We start from the raw sequence: 19110 nt of genomic DNA, 5'->3' as shown, positions 1-19110 counted from the left end.
TCTTAAACTTTTAATAAATATTATTTTTTTTTTAAAAAAAGATGGTCTCCTTCCTACTAGTCCGGAAGAGTTGAAAGAATCATAATACTTGATCCTACAATGCAGGTATAAAGTCAAGGGAAGTGATGGGAGGCTGCAAACAGAATTAGCAATCTGTAAAGATAAATTGTGAAAAGGAATCAGCAAATCTATACATTTTGGGCTGGATCTAGACACATCAGAAAAGCAATTCAGTTAAATGTGCTGTAAACTTCATACAGGGAAATCCCATTGGTGAAAGATGGGACTCTGCAGCGGCATCTGGTGCCACAGTGTTAGAATGCATATAAAACGCTTTAGCTTTACGAATGTAGCCGAGTGGCTAGTTTCTCTCATTCTCATTTCCCCCATCTTTAATTCAGTTTGCAAGTCCTCCTGAAAATGGCAGCATTTTAATCTGCATTTTTCTTACTATTGTGTTGTTGCTGTTACAATCTCAACAGGAAGTGATCTGACCAGGACATGGGACTGATGTCAATGTCCCCACTTTCAGATCAATCTCTTCTTGCCCAGCTGAGAAAACAAAGTCCAGAGTGTACGCTGATCACATGTTGGGACAGGCCCATGGCCACCGTGGCAACTGTTGAGTCCTCAGCCCCCCACGGCACCATCACTAACGTTGCTACTATTAAAGGCAAAGAGGAAGAAAATATAAGCCTCAGAGCACCTTGTAAGCACCCCCCCCCCCGATTGATACCAGGCTGAGAAATCTGCTGAGGTCTACTCATATAAAAGAAAGCTAATATGGAAAGAAAAGTCATCATAGTCTGTCATTCTTAGATCAAGATGTCTCTTGATTGATGGTGTCTGTTGCCTTTTGTGCTGCCTTAAACACAGAGGAGATTATATAGTCCAGTGTTCATATGTCTTATGCAGCTTAAAGGCAATGTCATATGCAGGAAGACTGGGGATAGGTCATGTGTAAGGCTTCTTTTCTAACAGATAAAGGCCTCTGGGTATACATTTGACATCCTCATGAATACCACATGAATTTATAATGATCAGCACTTTTCACATAGAATACCATGCTAATTCATAATGATTGATGGGGTACTTAAAAAAGAGAGGTAACCTTTTCCTAAGGTGGGTAGATGACTTGACATCCACTTTATTAGAAATGTCCCATGTACTATACTTACGCAGATGAAAAGGGGAGAAAAATCAGTGGGACCATGTTATTACGCTTAAAAATCTCATCGTAACAAGGTTCTATGCCATGCAAAACACAGTTTCACCATAATTCAGGAGTATTTTACAACATTCAGTTCCAACCTTTGAAAGGCAGAGTGCACTTGAAAAATGCCGAGCTGGGAATGGAAGCCACCTGTGATTAAAAATGGGCCATAATTGAACTTAAAGTAGGAGGAGAAGTGCTTCTTATCTTGCCAGGAATGATTGCTTAATTCTCTCCGACAAATCAGTGGTGGACTCTGCTATGCAATTCAAATAATGTCCTGGTTATGTACTTGAGATGCAAAATCTAAAACCCTTTGGGCTCTGAAAATGATACTTTTCCAGAAAGGTTGTAGATGCGTCATTTGGGTTGAATTGGATGGATGAACACTTTCACTACTACAGACTGCAAACCAGTATTCTGTTCTTATGCTGCTGCATATGCTGTGGCAGTTATCACCACCAGTACAAAGAAAAGAAGTTATATTTTTGCACGTTAAGAATTTATTTGCAACATCATTCGCTCTCACAGACAGTAACCTCAAGGCAATAACTTAGGGTACAGTCTATGGCACTGGGAGGATCTCCCAGGCATAGATTTGAACTATAAGATCAAATTCTGACATCAAAGAGGGAGATTCAGTGAAAAACTCTCCTTTTTCACTGCCAGTTCCTCTAATGCCCTGGCTGAAACCGTGTCAGTACCCTTCTCTTAGTAGGGCCAAAGGGAGGTATCCAGGAAAGTGGCCTAGATCCAAAGACTCCAAAGTCATTTTGGTCACTTGATGTGTCTGAAACCATAAGAAAATTTAGGCACACTTCTGAGCAAGACTTTAAGCAACTAAACAAGATCTCTGCAGTCCCAATCATTCATCGGTGTCAGATTCATTTATTTAAACATGTTGGGATGTTGCACAGCCTTACATCAAGACATATAAGGAAACACTACAAAAGCCTCCATACATTCTGAGAAGATGTCTATTTACCTTGTCAGCTGGTTATGTAGCATGGTAATTTATTCTGAAGCATTGGCCCCAAATTGTCAAAAACAGAGCTGTACCCCCCGTCAATTGCACAAGTGATGCAGCCAGTCAGTTTACTGCTGAGGGTGATTTGTGCCTCATGTTCCCACATAGGGAGGGATACTGCTGCTCCCACCTGCGAAAACAGCACAGGATTTCCTGTGGTTGATGTGGGGAGACTCCCACCTGCCATTGCTTCTGAAAGTGTGGTTTGCTGCTACCATCTGCAGAAAGAAGTTTGGGAGAGCATCCCATACTGTAGCTGGAGCGTTATGTGCTAGCACAAAAGAGTGAGGTTTGCACCTGGAGTCACCTGCCTGCCCCAGTTATTGAGATCACTCTTGCTGGGTTGGGTTTCAGTGCCCTGAACAATGCAGAGTCCCTCAGAGTTCCATAGCAGTGCAACATGATTAAGCTGCTGCTGCCCGTCTGACCCCTCCAAAGGTAACTGGATAGCTTGCTGTTGGGGCAGAGGGAATGGCATTCTTGACTGCCAAACAAATTGGCTATGATGAGCATGTAAACCTGTGCATTTATCCAGTTTCCATTCCTCTTCTTTGTTTACCTTGCTGCAAAATAAATAACTATCCTCTACTATAGAATTGCTTACCTCCGGCGAATGTCTGCTTGCCACTGCTTAGAGAGGGAGAGTTTCTAAATTTCAGAGAGCAAACAATTCCCCTCCTTAATTTAAATTTAGAACGATGTTTGAAGTGCTCTACAAAAGGTTTGCTTGAGCAGTCCCAAAGAGTCAAAGTGAATCTATCCTCAGAGGAGGAGTTCATTCTTTGTGGTGCCATCATTGCAAGACTTTAGGGGCATGGACTCCCTCAGGGAATGAGCAGCAGGGCTGGCTTACATAAAGAGATAACCAGCACATAAACAGATACCTATACAAAACATATACCGTATTTTTCGCCCTATAGGACGCACCGTCCCATAAGGCGCACCTAGTTTTTTGGGGGGGAAATAAAGGGGAAAAATTTATTTCCCCCCCAGGCGTGGGGCTGGGGCTGCCCGAGCTTCCCCCAACCCCAGCCCCCAAACAGGCAGCTCTCTGCAAGCCGTGGGAGCCCAGCGCTGGCTCCCGCTGCTTGCGGAGAGGTCCGCGAATCCTGGACGCGCTGAGATCAGCGTGCGCAGGCTTCGGCATTCAGGCAGCTCTCCGCAAGCAGCGGGAGCGCTCCTGCTGCTTGCGGAGAGGTCCGCGAAGCCTGGAGAGCGAGAGGGGTCGGTGCGCACGGACCGCTCTCGCTCTCCAGGCTTCAGCGAAAGCCTGCATTCGCCCCATAGGACGCACACACATTTCCCCTTCATTTTTGGAGGGTAAAAAGTGCGTCCTATAGGGCGAAAAATATGGTAACTGTTCATAAACAGATATATGAGGGTTGCCATATTTCAAACAGTGAAAATGCGGACAGAAAAGTTTTTGAGCTTTGTAGTTGTTGAGTTGTTGATGGGGTTTTTGGGGGGAGGCAACATTGTTGAGCTTTTTTGACACATCGCCCCCAAAAACGAAGTTTTTGAGTTATTTTTAAGGAAAATTGCCAGAAATGACACTGCTGACATGGGTTGCCATATGCCCAGATTTTGGTGATTTCCACACAGACACTGCTTCTGACTGCAGTGTTCCGGATATGTCCAGGAAATTCCGGATGTATGGCAACCCTAAGATATATTGATATGTTTATAAAAGTTATACAGCAGAAATATAGCACAGCATGGGACTTGACTCATTTATATGAATTATATGTAATATATATATAATTCTTTTCATGTATAATGTTGCATAATTTTGCAAATAGTTGGGCTTTTAAAAAAGACCTGATAATGCCTGAGTGGCTCAGACATAAGCGAGCACTTGATACAAGAGACAGCAAATTTATTATTATTCTTGTTATTATTATTAGAAGAAGATTTATATACTGTTTACATTAAATGGCATAAAATACTCATTAGAAATAGCAATAAAAACACATTAAATCAGTAAGCATAATGAAATTACCCAAATGTAGATAAAAACAAATGTACATAATACAATTACATGTCTGGGTAGGCTTTTTTTTTAAGCAGGCATAAAACCAGTGAAGGTATCTGGTTAAAACTGGCAGAATTTGCTTGCAGAAGGTAAAAGGTAAAGGACCCCTGCAGTGGTACCTGTTTATCTCCTTGCACTGGTGTGCTAGGTTGGCAGGAGCTGGGACCAAACAACAGGAGCTCACCCCGTCATGGGGATTTGAACCGCCGACCTTTCGATCGGCAAGCCCAAGAGGCTCAATGGCTTAGACCACAGCGCCACCTGTGTCCCTCTCTTGCAAAGCATGTGCTCCATGACTGGGCTATGATCCTTTTCCTGTGTTTTGTGGCACAGAGTTTTGGTGTAAAGATGCATTTTTAGCAGCTTTAAGCATCATCGGGATCCATTCCATTTTTATTTCTTGTTTCGTCTGCACTATGGGAGGATGTTCTCTCTGGGAACTTGCAGGTATAAAACACAATTCTCCATATTATCACAGTCCAACACAAAGCCACTGTGTAAAACATATTGGGTACGCAACCCCTTCGCTGTCCAAATTCAGAAATCCCTGAGAAATGCAGGTTACATGAGCTAATGATGAGCTATTTCACGCTGTTCTGTCCCGTGCCTTAAACACCCTTCCTTGTACTTATTCTTTCTGACTTCCACAAACTATTTGTTTGCTCACCTCCCCATTCATCTTGTTAAATCGAAATGGAAATCACTATTAAACGGGGGAGGAAAGTATAGAAACGCTTAACAAATAAGCCGTTAACAATCCATACTAGATTACATTAATACAGTCTCAAAACTAAATAAAGGGGAGGGGTGGGTGGGAATCCATAACAATTCATGAAGTAAGTAGTAGTAAATCTCGCTGACAGAAGATAAACTTCCTTGGCGCTAAGGCAATGAAAGTAGTGTTGATCTATATAGCTGCAGATGTGGCTCCGGGGGGCAATCTGTCCAGCTGCTCAATATCAATTCTGCCACATGGGCACTGCATCAGGGAAGATAAATAATAAACCTCTTACTCAAGGAGATAGCTACACTTGGCGGCAGCTCGTTTTTCCTTTTACACCCAAAGCTGGCTGATTCTCATTGTTAGGGAGAGTCAAGCGCTGCTGAGGATATGTGTCAAGCAAAGGGAAGAACAATAGATTTCCTTCTTCATTCTCCCAAGGTTGGGGCCAGCAGGTTTTTAAATGGAATGTAAGCAGGTATGGACATATCAGGCCACTTGCAGGCTGCACCATGTCCAGATGTGTTCATTAAATCCCGTTGCTTTCACTTCCATTCGTTTTGTTTTTTGTTAATGCACATGAAAATTCGCAATGAAATATGTATTTCGGAGCACGCTCCCACCCTCAAAATATGCATTTTTGAGCTTACGAGCATTTTGCAACATTCATAGAAGTGCCAAATCCCATAGACGGCAACATTCTGAGTTGCAGGGGGAGGTGGAGATGATGTCATCTCATCTCAGACTTCACAAAGAGCAAAATCCCCCAGGCATCCCTCAATACAAGACACCAAAGCGCAACGCCGAAAACACGGTTCTTTATTTATTTAAGTGGTGCCTGTTCAAGGCTCAAAATTATTATTGTAAATGTCAAAGATAATCGCAAATGGAGAGCAGAAAAGATCTGCCTGACTCACTTTGGATGCTCATAGCAAAAAGCTCTTGAAAATGCTAGAGCGGATATGCAGGTTGTGAATTTGGATGGCAGAAAGAGCTAGTGTTTGTGCTGCCTTATGAAAGACTCTGGCCTTTCCAATGCAGGGTATATACTACACTGGGATGGATCCCACTTCCTCTCAAGCTTTTTGAGAAAAGCCCTCTGTGGTTCTCGGTTTGGCCTCTAAACACAGCAGCAAATACCAAGCCTGAGCTGTATCTGACGGGCAAGTTAACGGCTGTCTTCTGTGTTGGCAGCCTGGAGAGTAGAGAAACCAAAACTTGAATTTCAGCTCCCATCCAAGACAAAGACAATAAAAACATGGAATTTGGGGAGGGGTGAAGTAACTATTGTTTAATACAGTGGTACTTCAGGTAACAAACACTTTAGGTTACAAACGCTTTGGGTTACAAACTCCACTAACCCGGAAGTAGTTGCTCCGGGTTGCGAACTTTGCCCCAGGATGAGAACAGAAATCGTGCAGCGACGGCGTGGCGGCAGCAGGAGGCCCCATTAGCAAAAGCACGCCTCAGGTTAAGAACGGTTTTGGGTTAAGAACGGACCTCCGGAACGAAATAAGTTTGTAACCCGAGGTACCACTGTACAGTGGTACCTCAGGTTACATACGCTTCAGGTTACAGACTCTGCTAACCCAGAAATAGTGCTTCAGGTTAAGAACTTTGCTTCAGGATAAGAACAGAAATTGTGCTCCGGTGGTGCGGCGGCAGCAGGAGGACCCATTAGCTAAAGTGGTGCTTCAGGTTAAGAACGGACCTCCGGAACAAATTAAGTTCGTAACCCGAGGTACCACTGTACTGGATTAGATATATATATCTCAGACTGAGCAGGCATGGAGTTCACCTGCTCACAGTATCTCCACTCTGGTGAGATATACGGTATTCCTATTTACATTATGGTACTTATTTCTAAATTTGCATACTTTATCTATTTATCTGCCATCTACACCTAGGCATGCATCTGCACACACAGATTTGCATATGCAAATTTCATGCAAAGCCATACCCTTTTTTGTCCATGTGCAAGTGGGCACCCTAAAGACCGGTGTTTTAGCAAGCAGATCTACTTAGCTGGATTACTGAAGAGAGAAACCATTTCCTCCTCTCTCTTCTTCTCCCTTTTCTTATTTGAGGATGGAATGTTACAACAACTAGGTACAACCAAAACACAGAACTTGCTATAACCCCCCCCCCAAAACCCCCAGATCTACAGTTTCTTTTTTTTAAAAAGTGTATTAATAATATACATAAAAATACAAGGGCTGATCAAATCCCCTTGCCAGCAGCCATAAGGACCCTGTCTGCAAGAATGTTTTGCAATGGTAACCAGTGAGATAATGAGACCCAGTCCATGGAAATTGGTTCATTAATATTTCAGTGAGTCAGCTTCGCTGCAACTCAGGAAATACCCCTGGATATTCAATAAGTAATTCAGTCCATTACAAGGCTTAACCAATTTTGATGTAGAAAGTGTTGAAAGTAAAAAAAAAAACCTCAAGTTGAAACACACAGAGGGGATTCCTGATGTGACTTAATTACATGTGAAAGACCATTGCATGTTTGTTTGTTTTCTCTCTGTATCTCTTAAGTGGAAAAGAAAATCAACAATGCATCCTGCAAATTATTTCTGAATTTGTGATATCTCTTCCCCCTGCCCAGGGCCACCCCACCCCACAATATCACCCCTTAGGTCTCATAAGTCATGAAAGAAATATTTCTATTTTATTTCTGGAGTGACACAAATAGACCATATTACTTTACAGATTGCCATTTCTGTCACTCTGGCTCTCCATTTTCAGAGCCAGACTTTAGCAATGCCTTGCCTATTTATTTGTTTTTTTAACTGGAGGATTGATTGGTGTGTTTTTTTAGCTTCTTTTAGTTCTCATTGTTTAAGTTCCTTGGCTGCTTGTTTTGTATTTATAGCCAGACATAGCAGTACGGCAGGCGTGTATATTAATTATACAGAAGTACAATGACATTTGTCTGAATTCTAGTGTCAATTCTTTAACATGCTCTAGATTCCTGAGGCCAAACTCATTTAGTCATACATGATATTGGGCCTGTAAATTCTTTCAGAAGCATTATTAGTTCTTACTGCCACTGGAATCTCAGTGTCTCTGATAACTATGATGTTTGCCCCTCCCATATGCTATCAATGTGCTGCCACAATCTATGCCTTCAACCCACAGCCTTCAACTTGGTCAGCCTGCCAGGCCATTTGCAGACCCTCCAAGAGTCCCTATTTTCCAGGCACGTCCCTGACTAAGAGAAACTGTCCTGGTTTCGGATTTGATCCTGGAATGTCCCACTTTTCCAATTTTCATTGGAGAAATGTTGGAGAGTATGGAGTTATCAGACCCCCGGGTCGTCTGAAGGCAATTCTGTATAGAGATTTTTTGAAAGAGTTTAATGTTTTATAATGTTTTTACACATGTTGGAAGCTGCCCAGAGTGGGGACGCGGGTGGCGCTGTGGTCTAAAACACTGAGCCTCTTGGGCTTGCCGATCGGAAGGTTGGTGGTTTGAATCCCTGCAATGGGGTGAGCTCCCGTTGCTCGGTCCCAGCTCCTGCCAACCTAGCAGTTCGAAAGCACGCCAAAAAACTGCAAGTAGATAAATAGGTACCGCTCCAGCGGGAAGGTAAACAGTGTTTCCGTGTGCTGCTCTGGTTTCAGTGTTCTGTTGCATCAGAAGTGGCTTAGTCATGCTGGCCACATGACCTGGAAAAACTGTCTGCAGACAAACGCCGGCTTCCTCGGCCTGTAAAGTGAGATGAGCGCCACAACCCCAGAGTCATCCGCAACTGGACTTAACTGTCAGGAGTCCTTTACCTTTGCCTTTAGGGCTTCCCTATCTTCCTTTGGGGAAGGTGGGATAAAAATTGACTAAATTATAAATATATAAATAAAATATTTGCTCCTCATGCTTGTTATTAGGCGGAACTAAGGAACTTTGGGACCCATAGTTCTTGAGAGAGCAAGTCACACAGGGCATCACACATCTCAATGATGTGTTCCCCTACCACTAGATCATTTTCTTTCAAATTAAAACCACACATGCATTTCCATCCGAATAGGCCTTCAAATTCCTGTCCAACAGAAACCCACCAGACCATTTCCATAGATACAGATGCCAGTTTGAATTCTCTGCCACTATGAAAAATATTAAAAACACTGCAGGAGTGGTGTGATAATTTAAGGTACATGTAGCCACCTGCTCAATAACGCATCGTGGGTTGGAAACACACCGGGGAACGGAGCTCAGCATGCAAATAGCTTACACATTCATAAGGAAGACTCAATCAGAAGCAAGCAATACAAATTACATCCTCTGCTAAGCAACTGTTCTTTGGATAACTTTTTATTTAAAAAATAAAACAAAAATTCTATAAATAGTATCATTTCCATTTCATTTCCCTGTTTTTTAGCCCTTGTCTGTCTAACCTATATTGATGTCTTTTTAATTAAAGCATGGTTGATACGCCTACACTGAAGCAGCACATACTGAGAATGCATGCTAGGAATACCAGATAAAGTAATTATGCTATTTGTCAGTGTCATGATTAATGTGTGACAGCTGTTATGACAGCTGTGCCACTGTTTTGTCACAACACTGTGTTCATCCATAACAAAATTAGCTGTCTCACTCCAAGGTACATGCTTGCCGCTGTTCTCCTTCAGAAGTCAACAGCAAAGAAAACCAAGGAAGGAATATTACATGAACTTTCTGACATTTTTTTAAAAGAGACATCATTATATACATATGGTTTTCTTTAAATGATGATATAATCTGCCTGGATTGGAAATGAACCTGACTCACCTTTAGCAAACAAGCTGTCACACAGAGCCCTTCTACCGCTAATCTACCTAACAAGGTCTCTGTATGAGAAGGGATCACTACATAATTTGAACTTACCTTGTCAGAGAAGGCTTCAGATGTTACCCAAATTAGCATTGGCTGTAAATTCCCCTGTCTGTATGAGTGGCAAACAGAAAATGCAATAGATAACAGGAGCACTGGAGCTCGACAGCCTTTCCTGTACTTGCTCATCAAGCTGAATTCACTAAATAACCTCCCTACTATCCGTGGGATTTGAGATTATTAACACAACTAATTTGGAGCAGAAGCTTAAGTCATTAAGACGAATGCAGCATTTGCAGTTAACCAGGATATAACAAACCCTCAAGTAAAACAGAAAGTAATGGCATATCCCAATATAAATAAAAGCCCAGCTGGCTTCAATACAAGGTTATATGGCTTTTTCAAAAAGTATCCGCCAAATCCACAGAGGACAGTCTGTCACTGGTAAGGCACTGGTTAAGGATGGGTGAATGTGTCCATTTTGGTTTCTCTCAGTTTCTCTCTCTCTTTTTTTTTTTAGTTCAGTTCTCCGCATTTCCATATCAGTTTGTGGATTTCTAAAAGTCTTCTTCAAAATTCACCAGCATTTTTGCGTCCAATTTTGCCTGATATACCGTATTTTTTGCACCATAACACTCACTTTTTTCCTCCTATAAAGTAAGGGGAAATGTCTGTGCGTGTTATGGAGGAAATGCCTACGGGTGGCATGCCTACAGATTGTCCTCCTCTAAAAACTACGTGTGTGTTATGGTTGGGTGCATGTTATAGAGTGAAAAATACGGTACATTTTTGCAAAGTACTTTTCCCTGATGCATTTCTGAATGTTGTTTTCACTAATGTATACATTTGAATGCATACTTTAGTATATTCATTTTTGTGCACATTTCATAGACTGGAGCACTGCAGTGCGAAAAGTGCAAATTTCAAAGGGCGACTGTTTGCTTATTGGCTCAGAAAGTGTGGATTATTTAGGTTTGCCTTAAAATGTGATCCGAATTGAATTCCTCCCCAATATCTAATCATCAGCTATCAATTATAATTCGTGAAACATGGGGCTTCCATATTCCGAGTACCACATGGGATCCACAACATAAGACAATTGTCACCTTTCCCGAACCAGAGCAATGCACAAAGCAGACCCTCAGTCAGATCCACCAAAGCAATTCTTAGCTAGGCATTTTTATTCTTCAGTTTGAAGTGAAGTTCCTACATTCAAAGTCTGTGATGGGAGAATCTCCTTCAGCTCAGTATTTGCAAGCTTTCTCGGGAACTATTTGGGGAAAGATCCTTTGCTTTCTGTGAGTCCTTGACGGTGCTGTGCACCATCTTTCTATTGGACCTTGAGTATAGCAGGATGGCTTTACCTCCTTGACCACCACCTGACAGCTACTAACGTGACTGAATAAGAGATAGGATTTTTAGATCAGGACAGTGGACAGCAACCCAACAGAACAGTAGCAAGAAACTATCAGTTATGAGTTCTGCTCTTCCCCAGTTACAGACTGAAGGCTGGATGTGCCTTTCCTGGGAAGGAGATGGGTAGACAGCTAGCTGGCTGTCCTGTTTACCATGGCTGCACAGCCAGCAGTGATGCATGCTTATGGGTATAGCTCCACTTTGATTTTAGCTGCAGCATCATTGAGGTGATGTGAGCTTAGCAGGTCATAGCAGAGGACAATTTTTGGAGTTGTTGCTTCTTGATTGGCCTTGGGACATGAGCCTTCTTCTTGGCTGCACTATGAGTAGCCAATATGGTGCCCTCCAGAGGTTGTTGGACTACAAGTTCTATCTTCCCAGATTCTTGGCCATGCTGACAGGGGCTGATGAGAGTTGTAGTCCAGTGACATCACAGGTCACCACATTTGCCACCCTGGCCAACACTGTCCAGGGATGGGGGGGGGGGGTGTGTGTCATACAAATTGGGCTTGTCAGGTTGTTATAACTATTTAGTCCATGAGTTGCTAACATAGGAGCCAACTCCTAGGGGCTGAGGGTTCTTTGCCCCCCCATAATATATTTGAGGGGGTCAACTCCCACAAAGTTGATGAGCATTTCAATAATAATAATAATAATAATAATAATAATAATAATAATAATAATAATATTTATACCCGCCCATCTGGCTGGGTTTCCCCAGCCACTCTGGGCGGCTTCCAGCAAAATATAAAAGCATAATTAAAAATGCTGTATGTGCACCATATCATGTGATCGATTATGCAGGGTGGGGCTTATTTTATTCAAGTTGGCACCCCTGGAGGCTAAGATTCTTCCCTAATGAGATCAGCAAGGAGCCTTAGGAAAGGAGGCCATATTGTAGCCAATGGAGCAAATTTGTAAACCTTGGCTATATTATAAACTGAGCACCATTCAGTTTGTTTAGAACCTTGGTTGATTATTGCCTGCATGTACACATCATATGTTTATATCTGTTTTCTAAAAATAAAAGAGAGAGAGAAAAGAACGTTTGCACTCAAAACCAGACTTAGGCCACGTTCATATCTGAATTGGGTGTATAATTTCCATTTCCATAATTCAGTTCAAAAAAAGGACATGATTCGTTTGGTACCCCTTCTTACTCAAAAACATAGGAAAAGAATACAAATAACCTGAATTACATTTTATATCCTGCTCCAGTTCAAGAGGGTAACTCAATTACTGTTATCACACAACACTTAATGTCATAAAACAGACTTAGCAAACATTGCTTTTCCAACTCAGTTATTTAAAACTCTGCCAAACTAGAATATTTGGAGTAAACATTCAAAATGCATCTTGATCTTTAATTGATGGGAACTGCTATAGCACAGAGATTTCATGAGGGTGGTTGTTGTTGTTCCTCCTTCAGTTCCAGCAAAGATCCCAAGACCATTCAGACCAGTCTTCCTGAAACTGGGCTACAGTTTCTGAGGCTGCCTGTGTCAAGTGATGTGCTGTGTGGCCCAACCCTTTGTATATCTACTTAAAATGAAGTCCAACCCATTAGAACTTACTCCCAAGCAAGTGTATATTCTTATAGCAGCCTATAAGAGCCAGATGAAAACTCTTCCATACAAATCTCATCTCAGCCATGAATTCCTTCATCTTGACTCTCCATTTACAAAAATACTGGCCCACCTTACAAGCTTAAAAGGTAAAGGGACCCCTGACCATTAGGTCCAGTCGTGACCGACTCTGGGGTTGCATTCTCATCTCCCTCTATAGGCCGAGGGAGCCGGCGTTTGTCCGCAGACAGCTTCCGGATCATGTGGCCAGCATGACTAAGCCGCTTCTGGCGAACCAGAGCAGCACATGGAAACGCCGTTTACCTTCCCGCCGGAGCAGTACCTATTTATCTACTTGCACTTTGACGTGCTTTCGAACTGCTAGGTTGGCAGGAGCAGGGACCGAGCAATGGGAGCTCACCCGGTCGTGGGGATTTGAACCGCCGACCTTCTGATCGGCAAGTCCTAGGCTCAGTGGTTTCACCCACAGTGCCACCCGTGTGCCCTCACAAGCTTACTGTATATATTAATAAGAGGAGAGACATGAAGCACTATATCAGTCATACATACTAATTCTTTGCATTCTCCTAAAGGCGACCTTACCAGATTGAGAGTCCAGTGATTCTCAAAGCTCCTTCCCAGCCTTTTAAAATTTCAATGGGTCTCAGTCAGTCACTTACTTATGGTGGGGAAAGCACGCAATAACTCATTACCCAGAGTGCTTTACTCATGTGATTGAAGTGTTTGTTTTCAGGAGTGAAGTTTTATTAAGCTGGGTGTAATCAGGAGTGGCTTTCTCAGTGGGGTGGAGCCAGACTTATAGTATTGCTGCTGCTTATCAAAAGGCGGAGGGTCGAGGTGGCAGTGAGATTGGGGCTGTGTGGCACACCAGCTGAGCAAAACTGGTGCTCCTGTCAGAACTGCCACACAGCCCCAACTTCACCACCACCCTGCTCCTGTCAGTAGTCAACAAGGACACCACTGCCAGGAGGCTATTCCTGTGGCTTTGGCCCACTGGGCAAACCATTGCTGGGTGCAGTGTTTTTCAGATCGGACTGAGCTTTCATCCTGCTTCTGCACTTGGAAGTATGGTGCTTGTCATCCTTTGTGTGGGCCGCTTGAATGAAGGTGGTGGACCACATTTTGAGAACCGTTGCTCTTGTCTATAACTATTGGTTCAGGTAATTCAGTTTATTGTGATATGATGAAATGAAATGAAATGAAATGATGAAATACTTTATTGTCACTTGTACAACTTGTACACAGTGAGATTACACTTGCACCCCCCACTCAGCTCTCTTAGTCTTAATTCCCCTCGTTTACTGACACACACACACACACACACACACACACACACACACACACCAAACCCAAAAGTCAGTTGCCCTCTTCTTTTCATTCAGCAGCCTAACAGCCCACAGATAGAAGCTGTTCTTTACCCTGTTGGTGCAACTAATCATGTGGGCAGGAGATCACGAAAGTGCCAGCCAGGGTGTGAATCATCCCTGAGAATTTTCCTCACTCTCCTGAGGCAACGTTCTTCCACTATTTCATCCCGCGGATTCACGGGACAGCCCATATTATCTTGTGCTGTATTCACTACCCTCTGTAGGCACTTCCTACCAGTTGATGTCAAACCAGCGTACCACACTGTGATGCAGTATGAAAAGACACTTTCTATTGTTGACCGGTAGAAGGAGATCATCAGGTGTTGATTGACATCCTTCTTCCACAATACTCTGAGGAGATGGAGTCTCTGTTGGGCTTTCTTAACCATAGCACTAACCTTATAGTACTAACCATAGCACTAACCTTACTTATCCATACAATTTCAGAGTCATTTTAGTCTGTTGGCCATTATAAGGAAGAATCTCAGTCCATTGTGTTAACAAATTCTTGTATAATGGTTAACATAGATATAGGGGCGATGCTGCCAAGTCTTCTCCTATGACACTGTAATGCAACAGTATTTCTCTAAGGTTTTGTGAAAGAGAAAGTTCTCAAGGTAAGATTGTGGATGTCATCTCCCTTTGTATGTTTAAAATAAATGCTAGTCTCATGGAGAGCCTGGAACCATGGGCATAGCCAGGGGGGCAGGGGGGCAACTGCTCCCCCTAAATCAAGTAAATCAATTCAAAAACTTAACTAATTAAGGTTCTCTCCCCCCCAAACCCCCCCCCCATGAAGCCTGCTCCTCCACCAAAAATTATGGCTCCTCCCATTCCTGGAACTGTGAGTTACAGGAATTGTGAGATGAAAAATAGAAATTTTCGCTTAGCACTTGAATTTCTAACAAATAGCTGTTAAAAGCAAAGAACCCCCATATTAAAAGAGGCAACAAATCTACTGCTGCTAATGATTTTCGATGTCATAATGAAGCCTAGAAGCTTCTAAGCCAAAACGACCCCCATCTCTGACAGCCTTTGTCCAGTTTCAAGGAAATGCATGTGAGTGACAAGGCTCATGACTGCAAGTCCTCAGAAGAGGGCATTGTTCCTGCAGGCAACATTAAAGACATTGAAAGCGACTTATAAATAGGTGGTCTGGGATTGTTTATGAGAAGGAACATTAAATGATTCTGGGATTAGCATCTGCTCCCAAGTTTGTTTATTTTAAACACAGTCCAGCTTTGCATGATAATTTTCCAGTGGACTAGAATTCCAGGGGGGATTGTTTCATTTGTTTATGTTAGATGTTTATCTTCTCCTTCACGTACTGTATCTTCCCTCACATTAGGAAATTCCAACCCCCCCTTGACTTCAGCTGTCTCAGTTTTCCTAACTTAGATATTTATCTGCTACGTAGCTTTATCTTCACATACAGTGCAAATGTGTATTACATTCACTCTTGGTTCTTGGTTCCTCTGGTTTCAGTTCTCACTCTCCTTCCTTGTTTTCAACTGAAGGACTATCAAGTTATGGGTCCAAGGTCAGATGAGGAACCTAGAAAGAACATCTGAATACTTTTAACCACTATCTGCCATATCCAGCAGCCTTCAAGTTATTATCTTATTTTAGAGGGACGATTATGAAAAAGGGTATCCATATAGCCCCACTCAGCCTTGCTTTCTGGGCAAGGCTCACTCGGTGTGCTGAGTCTGGGATTTGTAGGGATCCAGTGGCGTAGCGTGGGGGGTGCAGGGGGGGGCTGGCCGCACCGGGCGCAACATCTGGGGGGTAGGGTTAGGGGGTGCAAATCCACGGGTTAGGGGGCGCAAATTACTTGCCTTGCCCCGGGTGCTGACAACCCATGCTATGCCACTGTAGGGATCCTCTCTATAGAAGGAAGGTTGGCTAGCCATGGGGCAGCTCCAAGTTTAATGCAGGTTTGGCTGTACATGATTTTCATATATACACATTACCCTTGGAACCCAACCTCCACATAAGATGCAGGCCAACTGTAATCAAGCTGCTTTGTTCTCTGAATGGGCAACAGGCTAAGATTGGGAAATGATGTAACAGGATTGGTTGGGGGGTTCATTAGAACAATGCTATTGTTAAATGCTGTCGCTGGATTGGTCAATGGCATTTATTAGAACCACTCTATCTCTATACTAACTGCTGTGTCTTGAAGGACTCCCGAATGTTAACAAGACAAGGGGAAGAAGATTTAATGGGGGAGTGTTTAGCACAATGCCCCACCTGTGGGGGAAGGAATTGCCTGAAGAAAAAATATGTTTTCCTCGGCTGGAGCTACTGTAGGTATTGTATATGCAGTTATTGCATGAGAGTGCAGATTGGGAACTGACTGGTCATACTGAGAATGAACTCCTGGGAGACTCAGCCAACGATCAGGGTGGGGTACAGAGATTACTGGTTTTGTGGGGGGAGGGTGTAGCCCTGTTTTTCAAGGAAGAAAAACTGCCCTTGTGTTTTACATATTTTAGTAGGAAGATCTAGTAGTAGGCAACCTGATTTTGACATCATAATTAATGCCGCATTTCCCTAGCAACAAAGGATAGCTTTTCCTTCTGCTTAGACACTCTTCAGGTTTGTTCTTCTTTCTTCATTTTGTGCTGAAACCTTGTTTATGTCTTTATACAGCAGCTGAAAAGAAAAGGTAACAATTCGCCAGAGCTCAGCAAAGGTAGAATTGCCTTTGCATAATAGATTTCTCAGTCGTTGGCACTGTGATATTTTCCCCGTCTGCCTTGAATGACTGTTACATTAGACACGGGCCCTTCATACACTTGTGTATATGATTCGTTTTTATGATTTGCTTTTTGAATAGCCCCATAGAATTCAGTGAAACTATTCATATCTTTTAAAATGTGTGGGTGAAAGAAGCAAAATCAACGCCTTTGTTCACTCAATGCAAATTTTAAATAAAAGGACTCACCAGTCCCTCATCAATAGAGAGAAAATCAAAGGTGGGGAGGGGAAAATTGGCAGTATTATGGAGCTGCCTAGCTTATAGTACTGGGGGAGAGGGATGAATATGCTTTCAAAGTGATCAGTAAAAGCTAGATATGTAAACAATACTTGTGTGAAATCATGGTAAAATTATCTTTGTATTCATAAACAGCTTTCTGCATCTTCTTAGACACCTTCATCAGATACACTTTGAATAGCTACTATGCCTAAAGTAGGGCTGGGGAAGGCTGAATATTATCCACAGAGACCATTTGTGAAATATATTTGTCTAAAGCTGCTGGAAGTAGAACCATGAACCCATAGCAGTATGTGCAACTGGCTCATATGGGGAGCCTTTGGGGCAAGAGAAAAATAATGCAGTTCATGCTGTAATGTGAATCTGATCATTTATGTTTCATGAACCACTATCATGCCCTCCAACGTGTCCAGGCCAAAAACCAGGCCACACATCTTCTGGGCTGCTCTCCAAGGTGATTCACGTGACCCAATGTGATATTGTGGCCTCAAAAAAGGTGCTTTGGGTGGTGCCGTGCTCTCACATATTTGTGGGCACTGCCTGAGATCACAGCCCTCTAAAAAGCACTTTTTCAGCACAAGATCACAGTGCCCCAAATGGCTGCTGTGCTCTTGCATGCAAAAAATGGGATGTTTTGGTTGAGGGGTATGCACTATGAAAACCAAAACACAGCTGTCCTTCAAAATTTCCACTTCTCCAAATTTTAGGATTCAATTTTCCAGCAAAAAAAAAAGTGTGTTCCAAAAAGTGAACATCAGGGGAAAGTTAAAAGCTTCACTAAAAGCTTTTCTTTAAAAGTTATGTTGCTCTATTCCAGCACAAAGATGAGAACCACAAATAATGGAGCTCTTCAGAACACCACAGGCAGCATACTAGACGGCCTCATGTTGAAAGGACTATTGACGACATGCAAAGGCCTATTTAAAGGCCTGTGCCTGTAAATCCTATCAGGGGACACAGCCACTAGAAAGGAGGACTGGTGCAAAGCTGCAATATGTATATATATATATTTTAAATGTGCAAACAGGAATACACACCATTCCGTCATCTCTTATTTATTTATAACAAGTTGAAAAAGATACACATGTCATTTAAAGGATTGCGAAGGAACATGCATTCCATTTGCAAGCATCCCTTTTTGTCTGCCAATTGGCAGTCCACTCCGGAGGGGTTCCTGTGTCTGTAAATTTGACCCACTTGGGACAGAAGAGGAAAGTTAAGGTCTTTTTTAGATTCCCAATTATAGAGACGAGGGCACTATTTTATACAAAGCGGCTAGGAACCAGAAACATAGATTGCAGTGGACAGAGTAAAGAGCAACTGTGAAGCAGATCAGAATTTTATTTTTTTTAAAAAAACACACCGATACAGGCAAATCTTAAAGTCTGTACACACCCCTAAGAGAAACAAATAAAAACCATAATTGATATATTCCTCCATCCCCTTAAGGATAGCTTTAAGCAAATATTAGTTTTTAGTGGTTTAACTCCAGATTCATGCTCATTAGCTGCTTATAGCTTAACTCTGTCACTCCATGGGCATGTATGTTAGCAATATAGATGGACTGATGTTTGTCAGTCATGTTTCTAACAAGATATATTTATTGGGGGGTGTAGTTTATTTCAAACAAGGATAGCCATCTTCTGTATTCTTGGGAGCTACCCTATTCTTTATATCTACAGTAGTACTGTATCATCTAGTAGTTAGATCTCCCAAAAAGATAGCCCAAAGGATAATTAAATAACATTCCAGGCTGAAATTGATCTATTTTTGCACTGTTGTGTGTGTTGTATGCACCAGAGAAGATCTGAGTGAACCCCACCCTGCTGTGTGACCAATCCCTTGCTGTTTGTTTGTGAGCGTGTGGCTGTTGGGTCAGTCAGAAGGGCCTTCTATCTCTAGGGCAAGACATAATGTTCCATTCCAGGTT

This window comes from Podarcis bocagei (genome assembly GCF_964188305.1).
Source record: "Podarcis bocagei genome assembly, chromosome: 11".
NCBI lineage: Eukaryota > Metazoa > Chordata > Lepidosauria > Squamata > Lacertidae > Podarcis > Podarcis bocagei.
The sequence above is the reverse complement of the archived record's forward strand: the minus strand, read 5'-3'. Positions refer to the sequence as shown.